Source organism: Parasteatoda tepidariorum, chromosome 2 (assembly GCF_982258835.1).
Source record: "Parasteatoda tepidariorum strain Cologne lab strain chromosome 2, Ptep-v5.0, whole genome shotgun sequence".
NCBI lineage: Eukaryota > Metazoa > Arthropoda > Arachnida > Araneae > Theridiidae > Parasteatoda > Parasteatoda tepidariorum.
Genome location: NC_141756.1, coordinates 21,207,281 through 21,231,847, shown reverse-complemented (window position 1 = coordinate 21,231,847; position 24,567 = coordinate 21,207,281). Strand labels below are relative to the sequence as shown.

The following is a 24,567-nucleotide window of genomic DNA, read 5'->3' as shown; positions in this document are numbered from 1 at the left end:
TTTTTATGCAATTGTTTTTAGATTTGTTCACTTCGTAATAGAAATTTTCTTTCTTACTCGGACATCTGTCCCCAGTGGCGCAATTGGTTAGCGCGCGGTACTGATAGTGCAGTACTTGCGAGTAATGCCGAGGCTGTGAGTTCGATCCTCACCTGGGGAAGATGTATTTTATTTAAAAATGATATTCTTTACTTAAGAGGATAGAACGTCAATTACCAGACTCCTCGTGTCCTTTTTTATGCAATTGTTTTTAGATTTGTTCACTTCGTAATAGAAATTTTCTTTCTTACTCGGACATCTGTCCCCAGTGGCGCAATTAGTTAGCGCGCGGTACTTATAGTGCAGTACTTGCGAGTAATGCCGAGGCTGTGAGTTCGATCCTCACCTGGGGAAGATGTATTTTATTTAAAAATGATACTCTTTACTTAAGAGGATAGAACGTCAATTACCAGACTCCTCGTGTCATTTTTTATGCAATTGTTTTTAGATTTGTTCACTTCGTAATAGAAATTTTCTTTCTTACTCGGACATCTGTCCCCAGTGGCGCAATTGGTTAGCGCGCGGTACTTATAGTGCAGTACTTGCGAGTAATGCCGAGGCTGTGAGTTCGATCCTCACCTGGGGAAGATGTATTTTATTTAAAAATGATACTCCTTACTTAAGAGGATAGAACGTCAATTACCAGACTCCTCGTGTCCTTTTATATGCAATTGTTTTTAGATTTGTTCACTTCGTAATAGAAATTTTCTTTCTTACTCGGACATCTGTCCCCAGTGGCGCAATTGGTTAGCGCGCGGTACTTATAGTGCAGTACTTGCGAGTAATGCCGAGGCTGTGAGTTCGATCCTCACCTGGGGAAGATGTATTTTATTTAAAAATGATACTCTTTACTTAAGAGGATAGAACGTCAATTACCAGACTCCTCGTGTCCTTTTTTATGCAATTGTTTTTAGATTTGTTCACTTCGTAATAGATATTTTCTTTCTTACTCGGACATCTGTCCCCAGTGGCGCAATTGGTTAGCGCGCGGTACTTATAGTGCAGTACTTGCGAGTAATGCCGAGGCTGTGAGTTCGATCCTCACCTGGGGAAGATTTATTTTATTTAAAAATGATACTCTTTACTTAAGAGGATAGAACGTCAATTACCAGACTCCTCGTGTCCTTTTTTATGCAATTGTTTTTAGATTTGTTCACTTCGTAATAGAAATTTTCGTTCTTACTCGGACATCTGTCCCCAGTAACGCAATTGGTTAGCGCGCGGTACTTATAGTGCAGTACTTGCGAGTAATGCCGAGGCTGTGAGTTCGATCCTCACCTGGGGAAGATGTATTTTATTTAAAAATGATACTCTTTACTTAAGTGGATAGAACGTCAATTACCAGACTCCTCGTGTCCTTTTTTATGCAATTGTTTTTAGATTTGTTCACTTCGTAATAGAAATTTTCTTTCTTACTCGGACATCTGTCCCCAGTGGCGCAATTGGTTAGCGCGCGGTACTTATAGTGCAGTACTTGCGAGTAATGCCGAGGCTGTGAGTTCGATCCTCACCTGGGGAAGATGTATTTTATTTAAAAATGATACTCTTTACTTAAGAGGATAGAACGTCAATTACCAGACTCCTCGTGTCCTTTTTTATGCAATTGTTTTTAGATTTGTTCACTTCGTAATAGAAATTTTCTTTCTTACTCGGACATCTGTCCCCAGTGGCGCAATTGGTTAGCGCGCGGTACTGATAGTGCAGTACTTGCGAGTAATGCCGAGGCTGTGAGTTCGATCCTCACCTGGGGAAGATGTATTTTATTTAAAAATGATATTCTTTACTTAAGAGGATAGAACGTCAATTACCAGACTCCTCGTGTCCTTTTTTATGCAATTGTTTTTAGATTTGTTCACTTCGTAATAGAAATTTTCTTTCTTACTCGGACATCTGTCCCCAGTGGCGCAATTAGTTAGCGCGCGGTACTTATAGTGCAGTACTTGCGAGTAATGCCGAGGCTGTGAGTTCGATCCTCACCTGGGGAAGATGTATTTTATTTAAAAATGATACTCTTTACTTAAGAGGATAGAACGTCAATTACCAGACTCCTCGTGTCATTTTTATGCAATTGTTTTTAGATTTGTTCACTTCGTAATAGAAATTTTCTTTCTTACTCGGACATCTGTCCCCAGTGGCGCAATTGGTTAGCGCGCGGTACTTATAGTGCAGTACTTGCGAGTAATGCCGAGGCTGTGAGTTCGATCCTCACCTGGGGAAGATGTATTTTATTTAAAAATGATACTCCTTACTTAAGAGGATAGAACGTCAATTACCAGACTCCTCGTGTCCTTTTATATGCAATTGTTTTTAGATTTGTTCACTTCGTAATAGAAATTTTCTTTCTTACTCGGACATCTGTCCCCAGTGGCGCAATTGGTTAGCGCGCGGTACTTATAGTGCAGTACTTGCGAGTAATGCCGAGGCTGTGAGTTCGATCCTCACCTGGGGAAGATGTATTTTATTTAAAAATGATACTCTTTACTTAAGAGGATAGAACGTCAATTACCAGACTCCTCGTGTCCTTTTTTATGCAATTGTTTTTAGATTTGTTCACTTCGTAATAGAAATTTTCTTTCTTACTCAGACATCTGTCCCCAGTGGCGTAATTGGTTAGCGCGCGGTACTTATAGTGCAGTACTTGCGAGTAATGCCGAGGCTGTGAGTTCGATCCTCACCTGGGGAAGATGTATTTTATTTAAAAATGATACTGTTTACTTAAGAGGATAGAACGTCAATTACCAGACTCCTCGTGTCCTTTTTTATGCAATTGTTTTTAGATTTGTTCACTTCGTAATAGATATTTTCTTTCTTACTCGGACATCTGTCCCCAGTGGCGCAATTGGTTAGCGCGCGGTACTTATAGTGCAGTACTTGCGAGTAATGCCGAGGCTGTGAGTTCGATCCTCACCTGGGGAAGATTTATTTTATTTAAAAATGATACTCTTTACTTAAGAGGATAGAACGTCAATTACCAGACTCCTCGTGTCCTTTTTTATGCAATTGTTTTTAGATTTGTTCACTTCGTAATAGAAATTTTCGTTCTTACTCGGACATCTGTCCCCAGTAACGCAATTGGTTAGCGCGCGGTACTTATAGTGCAGTACTTGCGAGTAATGCCGAGGCTGTGAGTTCGATCCTCACCTGGGGAAGATGTATTTTATTTAAAAATGATACTCTTTACTTAAGTGGATAGAACGTCAATTACCAGACTCCTCGTGTCCTTTTTTATGCAATTGTTTTTAGATTTGTTCACTTCGTAATAGAAATTTTCTTTCTTACTCGGACATCTGTCCCCAGTGGCGCAATTGGTTAGCGCGCGGTACTTATAGTGCAGTACTTGCGAGTAATGCCGAGGCTGTGAGTTCGATCCTCACCTGGGGAAGATGTATTTTATTTAAAAATGATACTCTTTACTTAAGAGGATAGAACGTCAATTACCAGACTCCTCGTGTCCTTTTATATGCAATTGTTTTTAGATTTGTTCACTTCGTAATAGAAATTTTCTTTCTTACTCGGACATCTGTCCCCAGTGGCGCAATTGGTTAGCGAGCGGTACTTATAGTGCAGTACTTGCGAGTAATGCCGAGGCTGTGAGTTCGATCATCACCTGGGGAAGATGTATTTTATTTAAAAATGATACTCTTTATTTAAGAGGATAGAACGTCAATTACCAGACTCCTCGTGTCATTATTTATGCAATTGTTTTTAGATTTGTTCACTTCGTAATAGAAATTTTCTTTCTTACTCGGACATCTGTCCCCAGTGGCGCAATTGGTTAGCGCGCGGTACTTATAGTGCAGTACTTGCGAGTAATGCCGAGGCTGTGAGTTCGATCATCACCTGGGGAAGATGTATTTTATTTAAAAATGATATTCTATACTTATGAGGATAGAACGTCAATTACCAGACTCCTCGTGTCCTTTTTTATGGAATTGTTTTTAGATTTGTTCACTTCGTAATAGAAATTTTCTTTCTTACTCGGACATCTGTCCCTAGAGGCGCAATTGGTTAGCGCGCGGTACTTATAGTGCAGTACTTGCGAGTAATGCCGAGGCTGTGAGTTCGATCCTCACCTGGGGAAGATGTATTTTATTTAAAAATGATACTCCTTACTTAAGAGGATAGAACGTCAATTACCAGACTCCTCGTGTCATTTTTTATGCAATTGTTTTTAGATTTGTTCACTTCGTAATAGAAATTTTGTTTCTTACTCGGACATCTGTCCCCTGTGGCGCAATTGGTTAGCGCGCGGTACTTATAGTGCAGTACTTGCGAGTAATGCCGAGGCTGTGAGTTCGATCCTCACCTGGGGAAGATGTATTTTATTTAAAAATGATACTCTTTACTTAAGAGGATAGAACGTCAATTACCAGACTCCTCGTGTCATTTTTATGCAATTGTTTTTAGATTTGTTCACTTCGTAATAGAAATTTTCTTTCTTACTCGGACATCTGTCCCCAGTGGCGCAATTGGTTAGCGCGCGGTACTTATAGTGCAGTACTTGCGAGTAATGCCGAGGCTGTGAGTTCGATCCTCACCTGGGGAAGATGTATTTTATTTAAAAATGATACTCCTTACTTAAGAGGATAGAACGTCAATTACCAGACTCCTCGTGTCCTTTTATATGCAATTGTTTTTAGATTTGTTCACTTCGTAATAGAAATTTTCTTTCTTACTCGGACATCTGTCCCCAGTGGCGCAATTGGTTAGCGCGCGGTACTTATAGTGCAGTACTTGCGAGTAATGCCGAGGCTGTGAGTTCGATCCTCACCTGGGGAAGATGTATTTTATTTAAAAATGATACTCTTTACTTAAGAGGATAGAACGTCAATTACCAGACTCCTCGTGTCCTTTTTTATGCAATTGTTTTTAGATTTGTTCACTTCGTAATAGAAATTTTCTTTCTTACTCAGACATCTGTCCCCAGTGGCGTAATTGGTTAGCGCGCGGTACTTATAGTGCAGTACTTGCGAGTAATGCCGAGGCTGTGAGTTCGATCCTCACCTGGGGAAGATGTATTTTATTTAAAAATGATACTGTTTACTTAAGAGGATAGAACATCAATTACCAGACTCCTCGTGTCCTTTTTTATGCAATTGTTTTTAGATTTGTTCACTTCGTAATAGATATTTTCTTTCTTACTCGGACATCTGTCCCCAGTGGCGCAATTGGTTAGCGCGCGGTACTTATAGTGCAGTACTTGCGAGTAATGCCGAGGCTGTGAGTTCGATCCTCACCTGGGGAAGATTTATTTTATTTAAAAATGATACTCTTTACTTAAGAGGATAGAACGTCAATTACCAGACTCCTCGTGTCCTTTTTTATGCAATTGTTTTTAGATTTGTTCACTTCGTAATAGAAATTTTCGTTCTTACTCGGACATCTGTCCCCAGTAACGCAATTGGTTAGCGCGCGGTACTTATAGTGCAGTACTTGCGAGTAATGCCGAGGCTGTGAGTTCGATCCTCACCTGGGGAAGATGTATTTTATTTAAAAATGATACTCTTTACTTAAGTGGATAGAACGTCAATTACCAGACTCCTCGTGTCCTTTTTTATGCAATTGTTTTTAGATTTGTTCACTTCGTAATAGAAATTTTCTTTCTTACTCGGACATCTGTCCCCAGTGGCGCAATTGGTTAGCGCGCGGTACTTATAGTGCAGTACTTGCGAGTAATGCCGAGGCTGTGAGTTCGATCCTCACCTGGGGAAGATGTATTTTATTTAAAAATGATACTCTTTACTTAAGAGGATAGAACGTCAATTACCAGACTCCTCGTGTCCTTTTATATGCAATTGTTTTTAGATTTGTTCACTTCGTAATAGAAATTTTCTTTCTTACTCGGACATCTGTCCCCAGTGGCGCAATTGGTTAGCGAGCGGTACTTATAGTGCAGTACTTGCGAGTAATGCCGAGGCTGTGAGTTCGATCATCACCTGGGGAAGATGTATTTTATTTAAAAATGATACTCTTTATTTAAGAGGATAGAACGTCAATTACCAGACTCCTCGTGTCATTATTTATGCAATTGTTTTTAGATTTGTTCACTTCGTAATAGAAATTTTCTTTCTTACTCGGACATCTGTCCCCAGTGGCGCAATTGGTTAGCGCGCGGTACTTATAGTGCAGTACTTGCGAGTAATGCCGAGGCTGTGAGTTCGATCATCACCTGGGGAAGATGTATTTTATTTAAAAATGATATTCTATACTTATGAGGATAGAACGTCAATTACCAGACTCCTCGTGTCCTTTTTTATGGAATTGTTTTTAGATTTGTTCACTTCGTAATAGAAATTTTCTTTCTTACTCGGACATCTGTCCCTAGAGGCGCAATTGGTTAGCGCGCGGTACTTATAGTGCAGTACTTGCGAGTAATGCCGAGGCTGTGAGTTCGATCCTCACCTGGGGAAGATGTATTTTATTTAAAAATGATACTCCTTACTTAAGAGGATAGAACGTCAATTACCAGACTCCTCGTGTCATTTTTTATGCAATTGTTTTTAGATTTGTTTACTTCGTAATAGAAATTTTGTTTCTTACTCGGACATCTGTCCCCTGTGGCGCAATTGGTTAGCGCGCGGTACTTATAGTGCAGTACTTGCGAGTAATGCCGAGGCTGTGAGTTCGATCCTCACCTGGGGAAGATGTATTTTATTTAAAAATGATACTCTTTACTTAAGAGGATAGAACGTCAATTACCAGACTCCTCGTGTCCTTTTTTATGCAATTGTTTTTAGATTTGTTCACTTCGTAATAGAAATTTTCTTTCTTACTCGGACATCTGTCCCCAGTGGCGCAATTGGTTAGCACGCGGTACTTATAGTGCAGTACTTGCGAGTAATGCCGAGGCTGTGAGTTCGATCCTCACCTGGGGAAGATGTATTTTATTTAAAAATGATACTCTATACTTATGAGGATAGAACGTCAATTACCAGACTCCTCGTGTCCTTTTTTATGCAATTGTTTTTAGATTTGTTCACTTCGTAATAGAAATTTTCTTTCTTACTCGGACATCTGTCCCCAGTGGCGCAATTGGTTAGCGCGCGATACTTATAGTGCAGTACTTGCGAGTAATGCCGAGGCTGTGAGTTCGATCCTCACCTGGGGAAGATGTATTTTATTTAAAAATCATACTCTTTACTTAAGAGGATAGAACGTCAATTACCAGACTCCTCGTGTCCTTTTTTATGCAATTGTTTTTAGATTTGTTCACTTCGTAATAGAAATTTTCTTTCTTACTCGGACATCTGTCCCCAGTGGCGCAATTGGTTAGCGCGCGGTACTGATAGTGCAGTACTTGCGAGTAATGCCGAGGCTGTGAGTTCGATCCTCACCTGGGGAAGATGTATTTTATTTAAAAATGATACTCTATACTTATGAGGATAGAACGTCATTTACCAGACTCCTCGTGTCCTTTTTTATGCAATTGTTTTTAGATTTGTTCACTTCGTAATAGAAATTTTCTTTCTTACTCGGACATCTGTCCCCAGTGGCGCAATTGGTTAGCGCGCGATACTTATAGTGCAGTACTTGCGAGTAATGCCGAGGCTGTGAGTTCGATCCTCACCTGGGGAAGATGTATTTTATTTAAAAATGATACTCTATACTTATGAGGATAGAACTTCAATTACCAGACTCCTCGTGTCCTTTTTTATGCAATTGTTTTTAGATTTGTTCACTTCGTAATAGAAATTTTCTTTCTTACTCGGACATCTGTCCCCAGTGGCGCAATTGGTTAGTGCGCGGTACTTATAGTGCAGTACTTGCGAGTAATGCCGAGGCTGTGAGTTCGATCCTCACCTGGGGAAGATGTATTTTATTTAAAAATGATACTCTTTACTTAAGAGGATAGAACGTCAATTACCAGACTCCTCGTGTCCTTTTTTATGCAATTGTTTTTAGATTTGTTCACTTCGTAATAGAAATTTTCTTTCTTACTCGGACATCTGTCCCCTGTGGCGCAATTGGTTAGCGCGCGGTACTTATAGTGCAGTACTTGCGAGTAATGCCGAGGCTGTGAGTTCGATCCTCACCTGGGGAAGATGTATTTTATTTAAAAATGATACTCTATACTTATGAGGAGAGAACGTCAATTACCAGACTCCTCGTGTCCTTTTTTATGCAATTGTTTTTAGATTTGTTCACTTCGTAATAGAAATTTTCTTTCTTACTCGGACATCTGTCCCCAGTGGCGCAATTGGTTAGCGCGCGGTACTTATAGTGCACTACTTGCGAATAATGCCGAGTCTGTGAGTTCGATCCTCACCTGGGGAAGATGTATTTTATTTAAAAATGATACTCTTTATTTAAGAGAATAGAACGTCAATTACCAGACTCCTCGTGTCATTTTTTATGCAATTGTTTTTAGATTTGTTCACTTCGTAATAGAAATTTTCTTTCTTACTCGGACATCTGTCCCCAGTGGCGCAATTGGTTAGCGCGCGGTACTTATAGTGCAGTACTTGCGAGTAATGCCGAGTCTGTGAGTTCGATCCTCACATGGGGAAGATGTATTTTATTTAAAAATGATACTCTTTATTTAAGAGAATAGAACGTCAATTACCAGACTCCTCGTGTCCTTTTTTATGCAATTGTTTTTAGATTTGTTCACTTCGTAATAGAAATTTTCTTTCTTACTCGGACATCTGTCCCCAGTGGCGCAATTGGTTAGCGTGCGGTACTTATAGTGCAGTACTTGCGAGTAATGCCGAGGCTGTGAGTTCGATCCTCACCTGGGGAAGATGTATTTTATTTAAAAATGATATTCTATACTTATGAGGAAAAGAACGTCAATTACCAGACTCCTCGTGTCCCTTTTTATGCAATTGTTTTTAGATTTGTTCACTTCGTAATAGAAATTTTCTTTCTTACTCGGACATCTGTCCCCAGTGGCGCAATTGGTTAGCGCGCGGTACTTATAGTGCAGTACTTGCGAGTAATGTCGAGGCTGTGAGTTCGATCCTCACCTGGAGAAGATGTATTTTATTTAAAAGTGATACTCTATACTTATGAGGATAGAACGTCAATTACCAGACTCCTCGTGTCCCTTTTTATGCAATTGTTTTTAGATTTGTTCACTTCGTAATAGAAATTTTCTTTCTTACTCGGTCATCTGTCCCCAGTGGCGCAATTGGTTAGCGCGCGGTACTTAAAGTGCAGTACTTGCGAGTAATGTCGAGGCTGTGAGTTCGATCCTCACCTGGGGAAGATGTATTTTATTTAAAAATGATATTCTATACTTATGAGGATAGAACGTCAATTACCAGACTCCTCGTGTCCCTTTTTATGCAATTGTTTTTAGATTTGTTCACTTCGTAATAGAAATTTTCTTTCTTACTCGGTCATCTGTCCCCAGTGGCGCAATTGGTTAGCGCGCGGTACTTAAAGTGCAGTACTTGCGAGTAATGTCGAGGCTGTGAGTTCGATCCTCACCTGGGGAAGATGTATTTTATTTAAAAATGATATTCTATACTTATGAGGATAGAACGTCAATTACCAGACTCCTCGTGTCCCTTTTTATGCAATTGTTTTTAGATTTGTTCACTTCGTAATAGAAATTTTCTTTCTTACTCGGACATCTGTCCCCAGTGGCGCAATTGGTTAGCGCGCGGTACTTAAAGTGCAGTACTTGCGAGTAATGTCGAGGCTGTGAGTTCGATCCTCACCTGGGGAAGATGTATTTTATTTAAAAATGATACTCTATACTTATGAGGATAGAACGTCAATTACCAGACTCCTCGTGTCCCTTTTTATGCAATTGTTTTTTGATTTGTTCACTTCGTAATAGAAATTTTCTTTCTTACTCGGTCATCTGTCCCCAGTGGCGCAATTGGTTAGCGCGCGGTACTTAAAGTGCAGTACTTGCGAGTAATGCCGAGGCTGTGAGTTCGATCCTCACCTGGGGAAGATGTATTTTATTTAAAAATGATACTCTATACTTATGAGGATAGAACGTCAATTACCAGACTCCTCGTGTCCTTTTTTATGCAATTGTTTTTAGATTTGTTCACTTCGTAATAGAAATTTTCTTTCTTACTCGGACATCTGTCCCCAGTGGCGCAATTGGTTAGCGCGCGGTACTTAAAGTGCAGTACTTGCGAGTAATGTCGAGGCTGTGAGTTCGATCCTCACCTGGGGAAGATGTATTTTATTTAAAAATGATACTCTATACTTATGAGGATAGAACGTCAATTACCAGACTCCTCGTGTCCCTTTTTATGCAATTGTTTTTAGATTTGTTCACTTCGTAATAGAAATTTTCTTTCTTACTCGGACATCTGTCCCCAGTGGCGCAATTGGTTAGCGCGCGATACTTATAGTGCAGTACTTGCGAGTAATGCCGAGGCTGTGAGTTCGATCCTCACCTGGGGAAGATGTATTTTATTTAAAAATGATACTCTTTACTTAAGAGGATAGAACGTCAATTACCAGACTCCTCGTGTCCTTTTTTATGCAATTGTTTTTAGATTTGTTCACTTCGTAATAGAAATTTTCTTTCTTACTCGGACATCTGTCCCCAGTGGCGCAATTGGTTAGCGCGCGGTACTTATAGTGCAGTACTTGCGAGTAATGCCGAGGCTGTGAGTTCGATCCTCACCTGGGGAAGATGTATTTTATTTAAAAATGATACTCTATACTTATGAGGATAGAACGTCATTTACCAGACTCCTCGTGTCCTTTTTTATGCAATTGTTTTTAGATTTGTTCACTTCGTAATAGAAATTTTCTTTCTTACTCGGACATCTGTCCCCAGTGGCGCAATTGGTTAGCGCGCGATACTTATAGTGCAGTACTTGCGAGTAATGCCGAGGCTGTGAGTTCGATCCTCACCTGGGGAAGATGTATTTTATTTAAAAATGATACTCTATACTTATGAGGATAGAACGTCAATTACCAGACTCCTCGTGTCCTTTTTTATGCAATTGTTTTTAGATTTGTTCACTTCGTAATAGAAATTTTCTTTCTTACTCGGACATCTGTCCCCAGTGGCGCAATTGGTTAGTGCGCGGTACTTATAGTGCAGTACTTGCGAGTAATGCCGAGGCTGTGAGTTCGATCCTCACCTGGGGAAGATGTATTTTATTTAAAAATGATACTCTTTACTTAAGAGGATAGAACGTCAATTACCAGACTCCACGTGTCCTTTTTTATGCAATTGTTTTTAGATTTGTTCACTTCGTAATAGAAATTTTCTTTCTTACTCGGACATCTGTCCCCTGTGGCGCAATTGGTTAGCGCGCGGTACTTATAGTGCAGTACTTGCGAGTAATGCCGAGGCTGTGAGTTCGATCCTCACCTGGGGAAGATGTATTTTATTTAAAAATGATACTCTATACTTATGAGGAGAGAACGTCAATTACCAGACTCCTCGTGTCCTTTTTTATGCAATTGTTTTTAGATTTGTTCACTTCGTAATAGAAATTTTCTTTCTTACTCGGACATCTGTCCCCAGTGGCGCAATTGGTTAGCGCGCGGTACTTATAGTGCACTACTTGCGAATAATGCCGAGTCTGTGAGTTCGATCCTCACCTGGGGAAGATGTATTTTATTTAAAAATGATACTCTTTATTTAAGAGAATAGAACGTCAATTACCAGACTCCTCGTGTCATTTTTTATGCAATTGTTTTTAGATTTGTTCACTTCGTAATAGAAATTTTCTTTCTTACTCGGACATCTGTCCCCAGTGGCGCAATTGGTTAGCGCGCGGTACTTATAGTGCAGTACTTGCGAGTAATGCCGAGTCTGTGAATTCGATCCTCACATGGGGAAGATGTATTTTATTTAAAAATGATACTCTTTATTTAAGAGAATAGAACGTCAATTACCAGACTCCTCGTGTCCTTTTTTATGCAATTGTTTTTAGATTTGTTCACTTCGTAATAGAAATTTTCTTTCTTACTCGGACATCTGTCCCCAGTGGCGCAATTGGTTAGCGTGCGGTACTTATAGTGCAGTACTTGCGAGTAATGCCGAGGCTGTGAGTGCGATCCTCACCTGGGGAAGATGTATTTTATTTAAAAATGATATTCTATACTTATGAGGAAAAGAACGTCAATTACCAGACTCCTCGTGTCCCTTTTTATGCAATTGTTTTTAGATTTGTTCACTTCGTAATAGAAATTTTCTTTCTTACTCGGACATCTGTCCCCAGTGGCGCAATTGGTTAGCGCGCGGTACTTATAGTGCAGTACTTGCGAGTAATGTCGAGGCTGTGAGTTCGATCCTCACCTGGGGAAGATGTATTTTATTTAAAAGTGATACTCTATACTTATGAGGATAGAACGTCAATTACCAGACTCCTCGTGTCCCTTTTTATGCAATTGTTTTTAGATTTGTTCACTTCGTAATAGAAATTTTCTTTCTTACTCGGTCATCTGTCCCCAGTGGCGCAATTGGTTAGCGCGCGGTACTTAAAGTGCAGTACTTGCGAGTAATGTCGAGGCTGTGAGTTCGATCCTCACCTGGGGAAGATGTATTTTATTTAAAAATGATATTCTATACTTATGAGGATAGAACGTCAATTACCAGACTCCTCGTGTCCCTTTTTATGCAATTGTTTTTAGATTTGTTCACTTCGTAATAGAAATTTTCTTTCTTACTCGGTCATCTGTCCCCAGTGGCGCAATTGGTTAGCGCGCGGTACTTAAAGTGCAGTACTTGCGAGTAATGTCGAGGCTGTGAGTTCGATCCTCACCTGGGGAAGATGTATTTTATTTAAAAATGATATTCTATACTTATGAGGATAGAACGTCAATTACCAGACTCCTCGTGTCCCTTTTTATGCAATTGTTTTTAGATTTGTTCACTTCGTAATAGAAATTTTCTTTCTTACTCGGACATCTGTCCCCAGTGGCGCAATTGGTTAGCGCGCGGTACTTAAAGTGCAGTACTTGCGAGTAATGTCGAGGCTGTGAGTTCGATCCTCACCTGGGGAAGATGTATTTTATTTAAAAATGATACTCTATACTTATGAGGATAGAACGTCAATTACCAGACTCCTCGTGTCCCTTTTTATGCAATTGTTTTTAGATTTGTTCACTTCGTAATAGAAATTTTCTTTCTTACTCGGTCATCTGTCCCCAGTGGCGCAATTGGTTAGCGCGCGGTACTTAAAGTGCAGTACTTGCGAGTAATGTCGAGGCTGTGAGTTCGATCCTCACCTGGGGAAGATGTATTTTATTTAAAAATGATATTCTATACTTATGAGGATAGAACGTCAATTACCAGACTCCTCGTGTCCCTTTTTATGCAATTGTTTTTAGATTTGTTCACTTCGTAATAGAAATTTTCTTTCTTACTCGGTCATCTGTCCCCAGTGGCGCAATTGGTTAGCGCGCGGTACTTAAAGTGCAGTACTTGCGAGTAATGTCGAGGCTGTGAGTTCGATCCTCACCTGGGGAAGATGTATTTTATTTAAAAATGATACTCTTTACTTAAGAGGATAGAACGTCAATTACCAGACTCCTCGTGTCCTTTTTTATGCAATTGTTTTTAGATTTGTTCACTTCGTAATAGAAATTTTCTTTCTTACTCGGACATCTGTCCCCTGTGGCGCAATTGGTTAGCGCGCGATACTTATAGTGCAGTACTTGCGAGTAATGCCGAGGCTGTGAGTTCGATCCTCACCTGGGGAAGATGTATTTTATTTAAAAATGATACTCTTTACTTATGAGGATAGAACGTCAATTACCAGACTCCTCGTGTCCTTTTTTATGCAATTGTTTTTAGATTTGTTCACTTCGTAATAGAAATTTTCTTTCTTACTCGGACAGCTGTCCCCAGTGGCGCAATTGGTTAGCGCGCGGTACTTATAGTGCAGTACTTGCGAGTAATGCCGAGGCTGTGAGTTCGATCCTCACCTGGGGAAGATGTATTTTATTTAAAAATGATACTCTATACTTATGAGGATAGAACGTCAATTACCAGACTCCTCGTGTCCTTTTTTATGCAATTGTTTTTAGATTTGTTCACTTCGTAATAGAAATTTTCTTTCTTACTCGGACAGCTGTCCCCAGTGGCGCAATTGGTTAGCGCGCGGTACTTATAGTGCAGTACTTGCGAGTAATGCCGAGGCTGTGAGTTCGATCCTCACATGGGGAAGATGTATTTTATTTAAAAATGATACTCTTTATTTAAGAGAATAGAACGTCAATTACCAGACTCCTCGTGTCCTTTTTTATGCAATTGTTTTTAGATTTGTTCACTTCGTAATAGAAATTTTCTTTCTTACTCGGACATCTGTCCCCAGTGGCGCAATTGGTTAGCGCGCGGTACTTATAGTGCAGTACTTGCGAGTAATGCCGAGGCTGTGAGTTCGATCCTCACCTGGGGAAGATGTATTTTATTTAAAAATGATACTCTTTACTTATGAGGATAGAACGTCAATTACCAGACTCCTCGTGTCCTTTTTTATGCAATTGTTTTTAGATTTGTTCACTTCGTAATAGAAATTTTCTTTCTTACTCGGACAGCTGTCCCCAGTGGCGCAATTGGTTAGCGCGCGGTACTTATAGTGCAGTACTTGCGAGTAATGCCGAGGCTGTGAGTTCGATCCTCACCTGGGGAAGATGTATTTTATTTAAAAATGATACTCTATACTTATGAGGATAGAACGTCAATTACCAGACTCCTCGTGTCCTTTTTTATGCAATTGTTTTTAGATTTGTTCACTTCGTAATAGAAATTTTCTTTCTTACTCGGACAGCTGTCCCCAGTGGCGCAATTGGTTAGCGCGCGGTACTTATAGTGCAGTACTTGCGAGTAATGCCGAGGCTGTGAGTTCGATCCTCACATGGGGAAGATGTATTTTATTTAAAAATGATACTCTTTATTTAAGAGAATAGAACGTCAATTACCAGACTCCTCGTGTCCTTTTTTATGCAATTGTTTTTAGATTTGTTCACTTCGTAATAGAAATTTTCTTTCTTACTCGGACAGCTGTCCCCAGTGGCGCAATTGGTTAGCGCGCGGTACTTATAGTGCAGTACTTGCGAGTAATGCCGAGGCTGTGAGTTCGATCCTCACATGGGGAAGATGTATTTTATTTAAAAATGATACTCTTTATTTAAGAGAATAGAACGTCAATTACCAGACTCCTCGTGTCCTTTTTTATGCAATTGTTTTTAGATTTGTTCACTTCGTAATAGAAATTTTCTTTCTTACTCGGACATCTGTCCCCAGTGGCGCAATTGGTTAGCGCGCGGTACTTATAGTGCAGTACTTGCGAGTAATGCCGAGGCTGTGAGTTCGATCCTCACCTGGGGAAGATGTATTTTATTTAAAAATGATACTCTATACTTATGAGGATAGAACGTCAATTACCAGACTCCTCGTGTCCTTTTTTATGCAATTGTTTTTAGATTTGTTCACTTCGTAATAGAAATTTTCTTTCTTACTCGGACATCTGTCCCCAGTGGCGCAATTGGTTAGCGTGCGGTACTTATAGTGCAGTACTTGCGAGTAATGCCGAGGCTGTGAGTTCGATCCTCACCTGGGGAAGATTTATTTTATTTAAAAATGATATTCTATACTTATGAGGATAGAACGTCAATTACCAGACTCCTCGTGTCCCTTTTTATGCAATTGTTTTTAGATTTGTTCACTTCGTAATAGAAATTTTCTTTCTTACTCGGACATCTGTCCCCAGTTGCGCAATTGGTTAGCGCGCGGTACTTATAGTGCAGTACTTGCGAGTAATGTCGAGGCTGTGAGTTCGATCCTCACCTGGGGAAGATGTATTTTATTTAAAAATGATACTCTTTACTTAAGAGGATAGAACGTCAATTACCAGACTCCTCGTGTCCTTTTTTATGCAATTGTTTTTAGATTTGTTCACTTCGTAATAGAAATTTTCTTTCTTACTCGGTCATCTGTCCCCAGTGGCGCAATTGGATAGCGCGCGGTACTTAAAGTGCAGTACTTGCGAGTAATGCCGAGGCTGTGAGTTCGATCCTCACCTGGGGAAGATGTATTTTATTTAAAAATGATACTCTTTACTTAAGAGGATAGAACGTCAATTACCAGACTCCTCGTGTCCTTTTTTATGCAATTGTTTTTAGATTTGTTCACTTCGTAATAGAAATTTTCTTTCTTACTCGGACATCTGTCCCCAGTGGCGCAATTGGTTAGCGCACGGTACTTATAGTGCAGTACTTGCGAGTAATGCCGAGGCTGTGAGTTCGATCCTCACCTGGGGAAGATGTATTTTATTTAAAAATGATACTCTTTACTTAAGAGGATAGAACGTCAATTACCAGACTCCTCGTGTCCTTTTTTATGCAATTGTTTTTAGATTTGTTCGCTTCGTAATAGAAATTTTCTTTCTTACTCGGTCATCTGTCCCCAGTGGCGCAATTGGTTAGCGCGCGATACTTAAAGTGCAGTACTTGCGAGTAATGCCGAGGCTGTGAGTTCGATCCTCACCTGGGGAAGATGTATTTTATTTAAAAATGATACTCTTTACTTAAGAGGATAGAACGTCAATTACCAGACTCCTTATGCAATTGTTTTTAGATTTGTTCACTTCGTAATAGAAATTTTCTTTCTTACTCGGACATCTGTCCCCAGTGGCGCAATTGGTTAGCGCGCGGTACTTATAGTGCAGTACTTGCGAGTAATGCCGAGGCTGTGAGTTCGATCCTCACCAGGGAAAGATGTATTTTATTTAAAAATGATACTCTTTACTTAAGAGGATAGAACGTCAATTACCAGACTCCTCGTGTCGTTTTTTAGGCAATTGTTTTTAGATTTGTTCACTTCGTAATAGAAATTTTCTTTCTTACTCGGTCATCTGTCCCCAGTGGCGCAATTGGTTAGCGCGCGGAACTTATAGTGCAGTACTTGCGAGTAATGCCGAGGCTGTGAGTTCGATCCTCACCAGGGAAAGATGTATTTCATTTAAAAATGATACTCTTTACTTAAGAGGATAGAACGTCAATTTCCAGACTCCTCGTGTCCTTTTTTAGGCAATTGTGTTTAGATTTGTTCACTTCGTAATAGAAATTTTCTTTCTTACTCGGTCATCTGTCCCCAGTGGCGCAATTGGTTAGCGCGCGGTACTTATAGTGCAGTACTTGCGAGTAATGCCGAGGCTGTGAGTTCGATCCTCACCTGGGGAAGATGAATTTCATTTAAAAATGATACTCTTTACTTATGAGGATAGAACGTCAATTACCAGACTCCTCGTGTCCTTTTTTATGCAATTGTTTTTAGATTTGTTCACTTCGTAATAGAAATTTTCTTTCTTACTCGGTCAACTGTCCCCAGTGGCGCAATTGGTTAGCGCGCGGTATTTATAGTGCAGTACTTGCGAGTACTGCCGAGTCTGTAAGTTCGATCCTCACCTGGGGAAGATGTATTTTATTTAAAAATGATATTCTTTACTTATGAGGATAGAACGTCAATTACTAGACTTCTCGTGTCATTTTTTATGCAATTGTTTTCAGATTTGTTCACTTCGCAATAGAAATTTTCCTTCTTACTCGGACATCTGTCCCCAGTGGCACAATTGGTTAGCGCGCGGTACTTATAGTGCAGTACTTGCGAGTAATGCCGAGGCTGTGAGTTCGATCCTCACCTGGGGAAGATGTATTTTATTTAAAAATGTTATTCTTTACTTATGAGGATAGAACGTCAATTACCAGACTCCTCGTGTCCTTTTTTATGCAATTGTTTTCGGATTTGTTCACTTCGTAATAGAAATTTTCTTTCTTACTCGGACATCTGTCCCCAGTGGCGCAATTGGTTTGCGTGCGGTACTTATAGTGCAGTACTTGCGAGTAATGCCGAGGCTGTGAGTTCGATCCTCACCTGGGGAAGATGTATTTTATTTAAAAATGATACTCTTTACTTATGAGGATAGAACGTCAATTACCAGACTCCTCGTGTCCTTTTTTATGCAATTGTTTTTAGATTTGTTCACTTCGTAATAGAAATTTTCTTTCTTACTCGGTCATCTGTCCCCAGTGGCGCAATTGGTTAGCGCGCGGTACTTATAGTGCAGTACTTGCGAGTAATGCCGAGGCTGTGAGTTCGATCCTCACCTGGGGAAGATGTATTTTATTTAAAAATGATACTCTTTACTTAAGAGGATAGAACGTCAATTACCAGACTCCTCGTGTCCTTTTTTATGCAATTGTTTTTAGATTTGTTCACTTCGTAATAGAAATTTTCTTTCTTACTCGGACATCTGTCCCCAGTGGCGCTATTGGTTAGTGCGCGGTACTTATAGTGCAGTACTTGCGAGTAATGCCGAGGCTGTGAGTTCGATCCTCACCTGGGGAAGATGTATTTTATTTAAAAATGATACTCTTTACTTATGAGGATAGAACGTCAATTACCAGACTCCTCGTGTCCTTTTTTATGCAATTGTTTTTAGATTTGTTCACTTCGTAATAGAAATTTTCTTTCTTACTCGGACAGCTGTCCCCAGTGGCGCAATTGGTTAGCGCGCGGTACTTATAGTGCAGTACTTGCGAGTAATGCCGAGGCTGTGAGTTCGATCCTCACCTGGGGAAGATGTATTTTATTTAAAAATGATACTCTATACTTATGAGGATAGAACGTCAATTACCAGACTCCTCGTGTCCTTTTTTATGCAATTGTTTTTAGATTTGTTCACTTCGTAATAGAAATTTTCTTTCTTACTCGGACAGCTGTCCCCAGTGGCGCAATTGGTTAGCGCGCGGTACTTATAGTGCAGTACTTGCGAGTAATGCCGAGGCTGTGAGTTCGATCCTCACATGGGGAAGATGTATTTTATTTAAAAATGATACTCTTTATTTAAGAGAATAGAACGTCAATTACCAGACTCCTCGTGTCCTTTTTTATGCAATTGTTTTTAGATTTGTTCACTTCGTAATAGAAATTTTCTTTCTTACTCGGACATCTGTCCCCAGTGGCGCAATTGGTTAGCGCGCGGTACTTATAGTGCAGTACTTGCGAGTAATGCCGAGGCTGTGAGTTCGATCCTCACCTGGGGAAGATGTATTTTATTTAAAAATGATACTCTATACTTATGAGGATAGAACGTCAATTACCAGACTCCTCGTGTCCTTTTTTATGCAATTGTTTTTAGATTTGTTCACTTCGTAATAGAAATTTTCTTTCTTACTCGGACATCTGTCCCCAGTGGCGCAATTGGTTAGCGTGCGGTACTTATAGTGCAGTACTTGCGAGTAATGCCGAGGCTGTGAGTTCGATCCTCACCTGGGGAAGATTTATTTTATTTAAAAATGATATTCTATACTTATGAGGATAGAACGTCAATTACCAGACTCCTCGTGTCCCTTTTTATGCAATTGTTTTTAGATTTGTTCACTTCGTAATAGAAATTTTCTTTCTTACTCGGACATCTGTCCCCAGTTGCGCAATTGGTTAGCGCGCGGTACTTATAGTGCAGTACTTGCGAGTAATGTCGAGGCTGTGAGTTCGATCCTCTCCTGGGGAAGATGTATTTTATTTAAAAATGATACTCTTTACTTAAGAGGATAGAACGTCAATTACCAGACTCCTCGTGTCCTTTTTTATGCAATTGTTTTTAGATTTGTTCACTTCGTAATAGAAATTTTCTTTCTTACTCGGTCATCTGTCCCCAGTGGCGCAATTGGATAGCGCGCGGTACTTAAAGTGCAGTACTTGCGAGTAATGCCGAGGCTGTGAGTTCGATCCTCACCTGGGGAAGATGTATTTTATTTAAAAATGATACTCTTTACTTAAGAGGATAGAACGTCAATTACCAGACTCCTCGTGTCCTTTTTTATGCAATTGTTTTTAGATTTGTTCACTTCGTAATAGAAATTTTCTTTCTTACTCGGACATCTGTCCCCAGTGGCGCAATTGGTTAGCGCGCGGTACTTATAGTGCAGTACTTGCGAGTAATGCCGAGGCTGTGAGTTCGATCCTCACCTGGGGAAGATGTATTTTACTTAAAAATGATACTCTTTACTTAAGAGGATAGAACGTCAATTACCAGACTCCTCGTGTCCTTTTTTATGCAATTGTTTTTAGATTTGTTCGCTTCGTAATAGAAATTTTCTTTCTTACTCGGTCATCTGTCCCCAGTGGCGCAATTGGTTAGCGCGCGATACTTAAAGTGCAGTACTTGCGAGTAATGCCGAGGCTGTGAGTTCGATCCTCACCTGGGGAAGATGTATTTTATTTAAAAATGATACTCTTTACTTAAGAGGATAGAACGTCAATTACCAGACTCCTCGTGTCCTTTTTTATGCAATTGTTTTTAGATTTGTTCACTTCGTAATAGAAATTTTCTTTCTTACTCGGACATCTGTCCCCAGTGGCGCAATTGGTTAGCGCGCGGTACTTATAGTGCAGTACTTGCGAGTAATGCCGAGGCTGTGAGTTCAATCCTCACCTGGGGAAGATGTATTTTATTTAAAAATGATACTCTTTACTTAAGAGGATAGAACGTCAATTACCAGACTCCTCGTGTCCTTTTTTATGCAATTGTTTTTAGATTTGTTCACTTCGTAATAGAAATTTTCTTTCTTACTCGGACATCTGTCCCCAGTGGCGCAATTCGTTAGCGCGCGGTACTTATAGTGCAGTACTTGCGAGTAATGCCGAGGCTGTGAGTTCGATCCTCACCAGGGAAAGATGTATTTTATTTAAAAATGATACTCTTTACTTAAGAGGATAGAACGTCAATTACCAGACTCCTCGTGTCGTTTTTTAGGCAATTGTTTTTAGATTTGTTCACTTCGTAATAGAAATTTTCTTTCTTACTCGGTCATCTGTCCCCAGTGGCGCAATTGGTTAGCGCGCGGAACTTATAGTGCAGTACTTGCGAGTAATGCCGAGGCTGTGAGTTCGATCCTCACCAGGGAAAGATGTATTTCATTTAAAAATGATACTCTTTACTTAAGAGGATAGAACGTCAATTTCCAGACTCCTCGTGTCCTTTTTTAGGCAATTGTGTTTAGATTTGTTCACTTCGTAATAGAAATTTTCTTTCTTACTCGGTCATCTGTCCCCAGTGGCGCAATTGGTTAGCGCGCGGTACTTATAGTGCAGTACTTGCGAGTAATGCCGAGGCTGTGAGTTCGATCCTCACCTGGGGAAGATGAATTTCATTTAAAAATGATACTCTTTACTTATGAGGATAGAACGTCAATTACCAGACTCCTCGTGTCCTTTTTTATGCAATTGTTTTTAGATTTGTTTACTTCGTAATAGAAATTTTCTTTCTTACTCGGTCAACTGTCCCCAGTGGCGCAATTGGTTAGCGCGCGGTATTTATAGTGCAGTACTTGCGAGTACTGCCGAGTCTGTAAGTTCGATCCTCACCTGGGGAAGATGTATTTTATTTAAAAATGATATTCTTTACTTATGAGGATAGAACGTCAATTACTAGACTTCTCGTGTCATTTTTTATGCAATTGTTTTCAGATTTGTTCACTTCGCAATAGAAATTTTCCTTCTTACTCGGACATCTGTCCCCAGTGGCGCAATTGGTTAGCGCGCGGTACTTATAGTGCAGTACTTGCGAGTAATGCCGAGGCTGTGAGTTCGATCCTCACCTGGGGAAGATGTATTTTATTTAAAAATGTTATTCTTTACTTATGAGGATAGAACGTCAATTACCAGACTCCTCGTGTCCTTTTTTATGCAATTGTTTTCGGATTTGTTCACTTCGTAATAGAAATTTTCTTTCTTACTCGGACATCTGTCCCCAGTGGCGCAATTGGTTTGCGTGCGGTACTTATAGTGCAGTACTTGCGAGTAATGCCGAGGCTGTGAGTTCGATCCTCACCTGGGGAAGATGTATTTTATTTAAAAATGATACTCTTTACTTATGAGGATAGAACGTCAATTACCAGACTCCTCGTGTCCTTTTTTATGCAATTGTTTTTAGATTTGTTCACTTCGTAATAGAAATTTTCTTTCTTACTCGGTCATCTGTCCCCAGTGGCGCAATTGGTTAGCGCGCGGTACTTATAGTGCAGTACTTGCGAGTAATGCCGAGGCTGTGAGTTCGATCCTCACCTGGGGAAGATGTATTTTATTTAAAAATGATACTCTTTACTTAAGAGGATAGAACGTCAATTACCAGACTCCTCGTGTCCTTTTTTATGCAATTGTTTTTAGATTTGTTCACTTCGTAATAGAAATTTTCTTTCTTACTCGGACATCTGTCCCCAGTGGCGCTATTGGTTAGTGCGCGGTACTTATAGTGCAGTACTTGCGAGTAATGCCGAGGCTGTGAGTTCGATCCTCATCTGGGGAAGAAGTATTTTATTCAAAAATGATACTCTTTACTTAAGAAGATAGAACGTCAATTACCAGACTCCTCGTGTCCTTTTTTATGCAATTGTTTTTAGATTTGTTCACTTCGTAATAGAAATTTTCTTTCTTACTCGGTCATCTGTTCCCAGTGGCGCAATTGGTTAGCGCGCGGTACTTATAGTGCAGTACTTGCGAGTAATGCCGAGGCTGTGAGTTCGATCCTCACCTGGGGAAGATGTATTTTATTTAAAAATGATACTCTTTACTTAAGAGGATAGAACGTCAATTACCAGACTCCTCGTGTCATTTTTTATGCAATTGTTTTTAGATTTGTTCTCTTCGTAATAGAAATTTTCTTTCTTACTCGGACATCTGTCCCCAGTGGCGCAATTGGTTAGCGCGCGGTACTTATAGTGCAGTACTTGCGAGTAATGCCGAGGCTGTGAGTTCAATCCTCACCTGGGGAAGATGTATTTTATTTAAAAATGATACTCTTTACTTAAGAGGATAGAACGTCAATTACCAGACTCCTCGTGTCCTTTTTTATGCAATTGTTTTTAGATTTGTTCACTTCGTAATAGAAATTTTCTTTCTTACTCGGACATCTGTCCCCAGTGGCGCAATTCGTTAGCGCGCGGTACTTATAGTGCAGTACTTGCGAGTAATGCCGAGGCTGTGAGTTCGATCCTCACCAGGGAAAGATGTATTTTATTTAAAAATGATACTCTTTACTTAAGAGGATAGAACGTCAATTACCAGACTCCTCGTGTCGTTTTTTAGGCAATTGTTTTTAGATTTGTTCACTTCGTAATAGAAATTTTCTTTCTTACTCGGTCATCTGTCCCCAGTGGCGCAATTGGTTAGCGCGCGGAACTTATAGTGCAGTACTTGCGAGTAATGCCGAGGCTGTGAGTTCGATCCTCACCAGGGAAAGATGTATTTCATTTAAAAATGATACTCTTTACTTAAGAGGATAGAACGTCAATTTCCAGACTCCTCGTGTCCTTTTTTAGGCAATTGTGTTTAGATTTGTTCACTTCGTAATAGAAATTTTCTTTCTTACTCGGTCATCTGTCCCCAGTGGCGCAATTGGTTAGCGCGCTGTACTTATAGTGCAGTACTTGCGAGTAATGCCGAGGCTGTGAGTTCGATCCTCACCTGGGGAAGATGAATTTCATTTAAAAATGATACTCTTTACTTATGAGGATAGAACGTCAATTACCAGACTCCTCGTGTCCTTTTTTATGCAATTGTTTTTAGATTTGTTTACTTCGTAATATAAATTTTCTTTCTTACTCGGTCAACTGTCCCCAGTGGCGCAATTGGTTAGCGCGCGGTATTTATAGTGCAGTACTTGCGAGTACTGCCGAGTCTGTAAGTTCGATCCTCACCTGGGGAAGATGTATTTTATTTAAAAATGATATTCTTTACTTATGAGGATAGAACGTCAATTACTAGACTTCTCGTGTCATTTTTTATGCAATTGTTTTCAGATTTGTTCACTTCGCAATAGAAATTTTCCTTCTTACTCGGACATCTGTCCCCAGTGGCGCAATTGGTTAGCGCGCGGTACTTATAGTGCAGTACTTGCGAGTAATGCCGAGGCTGTGAGTTCGATCCTCACCTGGGGAAGATGTATTTTATTTAAAAATGTTATTCTTTACTTATGAGGATAGAACGTCAATTACCAGACTCCTCGTGTCCTTTTTTATGCAATTGTTTTCGGATTTGTTCACTTCGTAATAGAAATTTTCTTTCTTACTCGGACATCTGTCCCCAGTGGCGCAATTGGTTTGCGTGCGGTACTTATAGTGCAGTACTTGCGAGTAATGCCGAGGCTGTGAGTTCGATCCTCACCTGGGGAAGATGTATTTTATTTAAAAATGATACTCTTTACTTATGAGGATAGAACGTCAATTACCAGACTCCTCGTGTCCTTTTTTATGCAATTGTTTTTAGATTTGTTCACTTCGTAATAGAAATTTTCTTTCTTACTCGGTCATCTGTCCCCAGTGGCGCAATTGGTTAGCGCGCGGTACTTATAGTGCAGTACTTGCGAGTAATGCCGAGGCTGTGAGTTCGATCCTCACCTGGGGAAGATGTATTTTATTTAAAAATGATACTCTTTACTTAAGAGGATAGAACGTCAATTACCAGACTCCTCGTGTCCTTTTTTATGCAATTGTTTTTAGATTTGTTCACTTCGTAATAGAAATTTTCTTTCTTACTCGGACATCTGTCCCCAGTGGCGCTATTGGTTAGTGCGCGGTACTTATAGTGCAGTA

At 40.0% G+C, this 24,567-nt stretch overlaps 43 non-coding genes across 43 annotated transcripts; all 43 read left to right on the top strand.

Annotated features, from left to right (window-relative positions):
- Positions 1-68: 68 nt before the first annotated feature.
- Positions 69-160, top strand: TRNAI-GAU (transfer RNA isoleucine (anticodon GAU)). Its single transcript is given in 2 exon segments — positions 69-106; positions 125-160. It is a non-coding gene; the product is annotated as a tRNA-Ile (tRNA).
- Positions 161-534: 374 nt separating this feature from the next.
- Positions 535-626, top strand: TRNAI-UAU (transfer RNA isoleucine (anticodon UAU)). The gene is given in 2 exon segments: positions 535-572; positions 591-626. It is a non-coding gene; the product is annotated as a tRNA-Ile (tRNA).
- A 141-nt stretch (positions 627-767) lies between these two features.
- Positions 768-859, top strand: TRNAI-UAU (transfer RNA isoleucine (anticodon UAU)). The gene is given in 2 exon segments: positions 768-805; positions 824-859. It is a non-coding gene; the product is annotated as a tRNA-Ile (tRNA).
- Positions 860-1,000: 141 nt separating this feature from the next.
- TRNAI-UAU (transfer RNA isoleucine (anticodon UAU)) lies at positions 1,001-1,092 on the top strand. The gene is given in 2 exon segments: positions 1,001-1,038; positions 1,057-1,092. It is a non-coding gene; the product is annotated as a tRNA-Ile (tRNA).
- A 374-nt stretch (positions 1,093-1,466) lies between these two features.
- On the top strand, positions 1,467-1,558 carry TRNAI-UAU (transfer RNA isoleucine (anticodon UAU)). The gene is given in 2 exon segments: positions 1,467-1,504; positions 1,523-1,558. It is a non-coding gene; the product is annotated as a tRNA-Ile (tRNA).
- A 141-nt stretch (positions 1,559-1,699) lies between these two features.
- Positions 1,700-1,791, top strand: TRNAI-GAU (transfer RNA isoleucine (anticodon GAU)). The gene is given in 2 exon segments: positions 1,700-1,737; positions 1,756-1,791. It is a non-coding gene; the product is annotated as a tRNA-Ile (tRNA).
- A 373-nt stretch (positions 1,792-2,164) lies between these two features.
- TRNAI-UAU (transfer RNA isoleucine (anticodon UAU)) lies at positions 2,165-2,256 on the top strand. Its single transcript is given in 2 exon segments — positions 2,165-2,202; positions 2,221-2,256. It is a non-coding gene; the product is annotated as a tRNA-Ile (tRNA).
- Positions 2,257-2,397: 141 nt separating this feature from the next.
- Positions 2,398-2,489, top strand: TRNAI-UAU (transfer RNA isoleucine (anticodon UAU)). Its single transcript is given in 2 exon segments — positions 2,398-2,435; positions 2,454-2,489. It is a non-coding gene; the product is annotated as a tRNA-Ile (tRNA).
- Positions 2,490-2,630: 141 nt separating this feature from the next.
- On the top strand, positions 2,631-2,722 carry TRNAI-UAU (transfer RNA isoleucine (anticodon UAU)). Its single transcript is given in 2 exon segments — positions 2,631-2,668; positions 2,687-2,722. It is a non-coding gene; the product is annotated as a tRNA-Ile (tRNA).
- Positions 2,723-2,863: 141 nt separating this feature from the next.
- On the top strand, positions 2,864-2,955 carry TRNAI-UAU (transfer RNA isoleucine (anticodon UAU)). Its single transcript is given in 2 exon segments — positions 2,864-2,901; positions 2,920-2,955. It is a non-coding gene; the product is annotated as a tRNA-Ile (tRNA).
- Positions 2,956-3,329: 374 nt separating this feature from the next.
- Positions 3,330-3,421, top strand: TRNAI-UAU (transfer RNA isoleucine (anticodon UAU)). Its single transcript is given in 2 exon segments — positions 3,330-3,367; positions 3,386-3,421. It is a non-coding gene; the product is annotated as a tRNA-Ile (tRNA).
- An 840-nt stretch (positions 3,422-4,261) lies between these two features.
- Positions 4,262-4,353, top strand: TRNAI-UAU (transfer RNA isoleucine (anticodon UAU)). The gene is given in 2 exon segments: positions 4,262-4,299; positions 4,318-4,353. It is a non-coding gene; the product is annotated as a tRNA-Ile (tRNA).
- Positions 4,354-4,493: 140 nt separating this feature from the next.
- TRNAI-UAU (transfer RNA isoleucine (anticodon UAU)) lies at positions 4,494-4,585 on the top strand. Its single transcript is given in 2 exon segments — positions 4,494-4,531; positions 4,550-4,585. It is a non-coding gene; the product is annotated as a tRNA-Ile (tRNA).
- A 141-nt stretch (positions 4,586-4,726) lies between these two features.
- On the top strand, positions 4,727-4,818 carry TRNAI-UAU (transfer RNA isoleucine (anticodon UAU)). Its single transcript is given in 2 exon segments — positions 4,727-4,764; positions 4,783-4,818. It is a non-coding gene; the product is annotated as a tRNA-Ile (tRNA).
- Positions 4,819-4,959: 141 nt separating this feature from the next.
- TRNAI-UAU (transfer RNA isoleucine (anticodon UAU)) lies at positions 4,960-5,051 on the top strand. The gene is given in 2 exon segments: positions 4,960-4,997; positions 5,016-5,051. It is a non-coding gene; the product is annotated as a tRNA-Ile (tRNA).
- A 141-nt stretch (positions 5,052-5,192) lies between these two features.
- TRNAI-UAU (transfer RNA isoleucine (anticodon UAU)) lies at positions 5,193-5,284 on the top strand. The gene is given in 2 exon segments: positions 5,193-5,230; positions 5,249-5,284. It is a non-coding gene; the product is annotated as a tRNA-Ile (tRNA).
- A 374-nt stretch (positions 5,285-5,658) lies between these two features.
- On the top strand, positions 5,659-5,750 carry TRNAI-UAU (transfer RNA isoleucine (anticodon UAU)). The gene is given in 2 exon segments: positions 5,659-5,696; positions 5,715-5,750. It is a non-coding gene; the product is annotated as a tRNA-Ile (tRNA).
- Positions 5,751-6,590: 840 nt separating this feature from the next.
- TRNAI-UAU (transfer RNA isoleucine (anticodon UAU)) lies at positions 6,591-6,682 on the top strand. The gene is given in 2 exon segments: positions 6,591-6,628; positions 6,647-6,682. It is a non-coding gene; the product is annotated as a tRNA-Ile (tRNA).
- A 607-nt stretch (positions 6,683-7,289) lies between these two features.
- On the top strand, positions 7,290-7,381 carry TRNAI-GAU (transfer RNA isoleucine (anticodon GAU)). The gene is given in 2 exon segments: positions 7,290-7,327; positions 7,346-7,381. It is a non-coding gene; the product is annotated as a tRNA-Ile (tRNA).
- A 607-nt stretch (positions 7,382-7,988) lies between these two features.
- On the top strand, positions 7,989-8,080 carry TRNAI-UAU (transfer RNA isoleucine (anticodon UAU)). Its single transcript is given in 2 exon segments — positions 7,989-8,026; positions 8,045-8,080. It is a non-coding gene; the product is annotated as a tRNA-Ile (tRNA).
- A 607-nt stretch (positions 8,081-8,687) lies between these two features.
- Positions 8,688-8,779, top strand: TRNAI-UAU (transfer RNA isoleucine (anticodon UAU)). Its single transcript is given in 2 exon segments — positions 8,688-8,725; positions 8,744-8,779. It is a non-coding gene; the product is annotated as a tRNA-Ile (tRNA).
- A 1,773-nt stretch (positions 8,780-10,552) lies between these two features.
- TRNAI-UAU (transfer RNA isoleucine (anticodon UAU)) lies at positions 10,553-10,644 on the top strand. The gene is given in 2 exon segments: positions 10,553-10,590; positions 10,609-10,644. It is a non-coding gene; the product is annotated as a tRNA-Ile (tRNA).
- A 607-nt stretch (positions 10,645-11,251) lies between these two features.
- TRNAI-UAU (transfer RNA isoleucine (anticodon UAU)) lies at positions 11,252-11,343 on the top strand. Its single transcript is given in 2 exon segments — positions 11,252-11,289; positions 11,308-11,343. It is a non-coding gene; the product is annotated as a tRNA-Ile (tRNA).
- A 2,472-nt stretch (positions 11,344-13,815) lies between these two features.
- TRNAI-UAU (transfer RNA isoleucine (anticodon UAU)) lies at positions 13,816-13,907 on the top strand. The gene is given in 2 exon segments: positions 13,816-13,853; positions 13,872-13,907. It is a non-coding gene; the product is annotated as a tRNA-Ile (tRNA).
- A 374-nt stretch (positions 13,908-14,281) lies between these two features.
- TRNAI-UAU (transfer RNA isoleucine (anticodon UAU)) lies at positions 14,282-14,373 on the top strand. The gene is given in 2 exon segments: positions 14,282-14,319; positions 14,338-14,373. It is a non-coding gene; the product is annotated as a tRNA-Ile (tRNA).
- A 141-nt stretch (positions 14,374-14,514) lies between these two features.
- Positions 14,515-14,606, top strand: TRNAI-UAU (transfer RNA isoleucine (anticodon UAU)). Its single transcript is given in 2 exon segments — positions 14,515-14,552; positions 14,571-14,606. It is a non-coding gene; the product is annotated as a tRNA-Ile (tRNA).
- Positions 14,607-15,213: 607 nt separating this feature from the next.
- TRNAI-UAU (transfer RNA isoleucine (anticodon UAU)) lies at positions 15,214-15,305 on the top strand. The gene is given in 2 exon segments: positions 15,214-15,251; positions 15,270-15,305. It is a non-coding gene; the product is annotated as a tRNA-Ile (tRNA).
- A 141-nt stretch (positions 15,306-15,446) lies between these two features.
- On the top strand, positions 15,447-15,538 carry TRNAI-UAU (transfer RNA isoleucine (anticodon UAU)). The gene is given in 2 exon segments: positions 15,447-15,484; positions 15,503-15,538. It is a non-coding gene; the product is annotated as a tRNA-Ile (tRNA).
- A 607-nt stretch (positions 15,539-16,145) lies between these two features.
- TRNAI-UAU (transfer RNA isoleucine (anticodon UAU)) lies at positions 16,146-16,237 on the top strand. The gene is given in 2 exon segments: positions 16,146-16,183; positions 16,202-16,237. It is a non-coding gene; the product is annotated as a tRNA-Ile (tRNA).
- An 828-nt stretch (positions 16,238-17,065) lies between these two features.
- TRNAI-UAU (transfer RNA isoleucine (anticodon UAU)) lies at positions 17,066-17,157 on the top strand. Its single transcript is given in 2 exon segments — positions 17,066-17,103; positions 17,122-17,157. It is a non-coding gene; the product is annotated as a tRNA-Ile (tRNA).
- Positions 17,158-17,997: 840 nt separating this feature from the next.
- Positions 17,998-18,089, top strand: TRNAI-UAU (transfer RNA isoleucine (anticodon UAU)). The gene is given in 2 exon segments: positions 17,998-18,035; positions 18,054-18,089. It is a non-coding gene; the product is annotated as a tRNA-Ile (tRNA).
- A 374-nt stretch (positions 18,090-18,463) lies between these two features.
- TRNAI-UAU (transfer RNA isoleucine (anticodon UAU)) lies at positions 18,464-18,555 on the top strand. Its single transcript is given in 2 exon segments — positions 18,464-18,501; positions 18,520-18,555. It is a non-coding gene; the product is annotated as a tRNA-Ile (tRNA).
- Positions 18,556-18,929: 374 nt separating this feature from the next.
- On the top strand, positions 18,930-19,021 carry TRNAI-UAU (transfer RNA isoleucine (anticodon UAU)). Its single transcript is given in 2 exon segments — positions 18,930-18,967; positions 18,986-19,021. It is a non-coding gene; the product is annotated as a tRNA-Ile (tRNA).
- A 141-nt stretch (positions 19,022-19,162) lies between these two features.
- On the top strand, positions 19,163-19,254 carry TRNAI-UAU (transfer RNA isoleucine (anticodon UAU)). Its single transcript is given in 2 exon segments — positions 19,163-19,200; positions 19,219-19,254. It is a non-coding gene; the product is annotated as a tRNA-Ile (tRNA).
- Positions 19,255-19,861: 607 nt separating this feature from the next.
- Positions 19,862-19,953, top strand: TRNAI-UAU (transfer RNA isoleucine (anticodon UAU)). Its single transcript is given in 2 exon segments — positions 19,862-19,899; positions 19,918-19,953. It is a non-coding gene; the product is annotated as a tRNA-Ile (tRNA).
- A 374-nt stretch (positions 19,954-20,327) lies between these two features.
- TRNAI-UAU (transfer RNA isoleucine (anticodon UAU)) lies at positions 20,328-20,419 on the top strand. The gene is given in 2 exon segments: positions 20,328-20,365; positions 20,384-20,419. It is a non-coding gene; the product is annotated as a tRNA-Ile (tRNA).
- Positions 20,420-21,026: 607 nt separating this feature from the next.
- Positions 21,027-21,118, top strand: TRNAI-UAU (transfer RNA isoleucine (anticodon UAU)). The gene is given in 2 exon segments: positions 21,027-21,064; positions 21,083-21,118. It is a non-coding gene; the product is annotated as a tRNA-Ile (tRNA).
- A 374-nt stretch (positions 21,119-21,492) lies between these two features.
- Positions 21,493-21,584, top strand: TRNAI-UAU (transfer RNA isoleucine (anticodon UAU)). The gene is given in 2 exon segments: positions 21,493-21,530; positions 21,549-21,584. It is a non-coding gene; the product is annotated as a tRNA-Ile (tRNA).
- Positions 21,585-21,958: 374 nt separating this feature from the next.
- On the top strand, positions 21,959-22,050 carry TRNAI-UAU (transfer RNA isoleucine (anticodon UAU)). Its single transcript is given in 2 exon segments — positions 21,959-21,996; positions 22,015-22,050. It is a non-coding gene; the product is annotated as a tRNA-Ile (tRNA).
- Positions 22,051-22,657: 607 nt separating this feature from the next.
- Positions 22,658-22,749, top strand: TRNAI-UAU (transfer RNA isoleucine (anticodon UAU)). Its single transcript is given in 2 exon segments — positions 22,658-22,695; positions 22,714-22,749. It is a non-coding gene; the product is annotated as a tRNA-Ile (tRNA).
- Positions 22,750-23,356: 607 nt separating this feature from the next.
- Positions 23,357-23,448, top strand: TRNAI-UAU (transfer RNA isoleucine (anticodon UAU)). The gene is given in 2 exon segments: positions 23,357-23,394; positions 23,413-23,448. It is a non-coding gene; the product is annotated as a tRNA-Ile (tRNA).
- A 374-nt stretch (positions 23,449-23,822) lies between these two features.
- TRNAI-UAU (transfer RNA isoleucine (anticodon UAU)) lies at positions 23,823-23,914 on the top strand. The gene is given in 2 exon segments: positions 23,823-23,860; positions 23,879-23,914. It is a non-coding gene; the product is annotated as a tRNA-Ile (tRNA).
- A 374-nt stretch (positions 23,915-24,288) lies between these two features.
- On the top strand, positions 24,289-24,380 carry TRNAI-UAU (transfer RNA isoleucine (anticodon UAU)). Its single transcript is given in 2 exon segments — positions 24,289-24,326; positions 24,345-24,380. It is a non-coding gene; the product is annotated as a tRNA-Ile (tRNA).
- Positions 24,381-24,567: the final 187 nt, after the last annotated feature.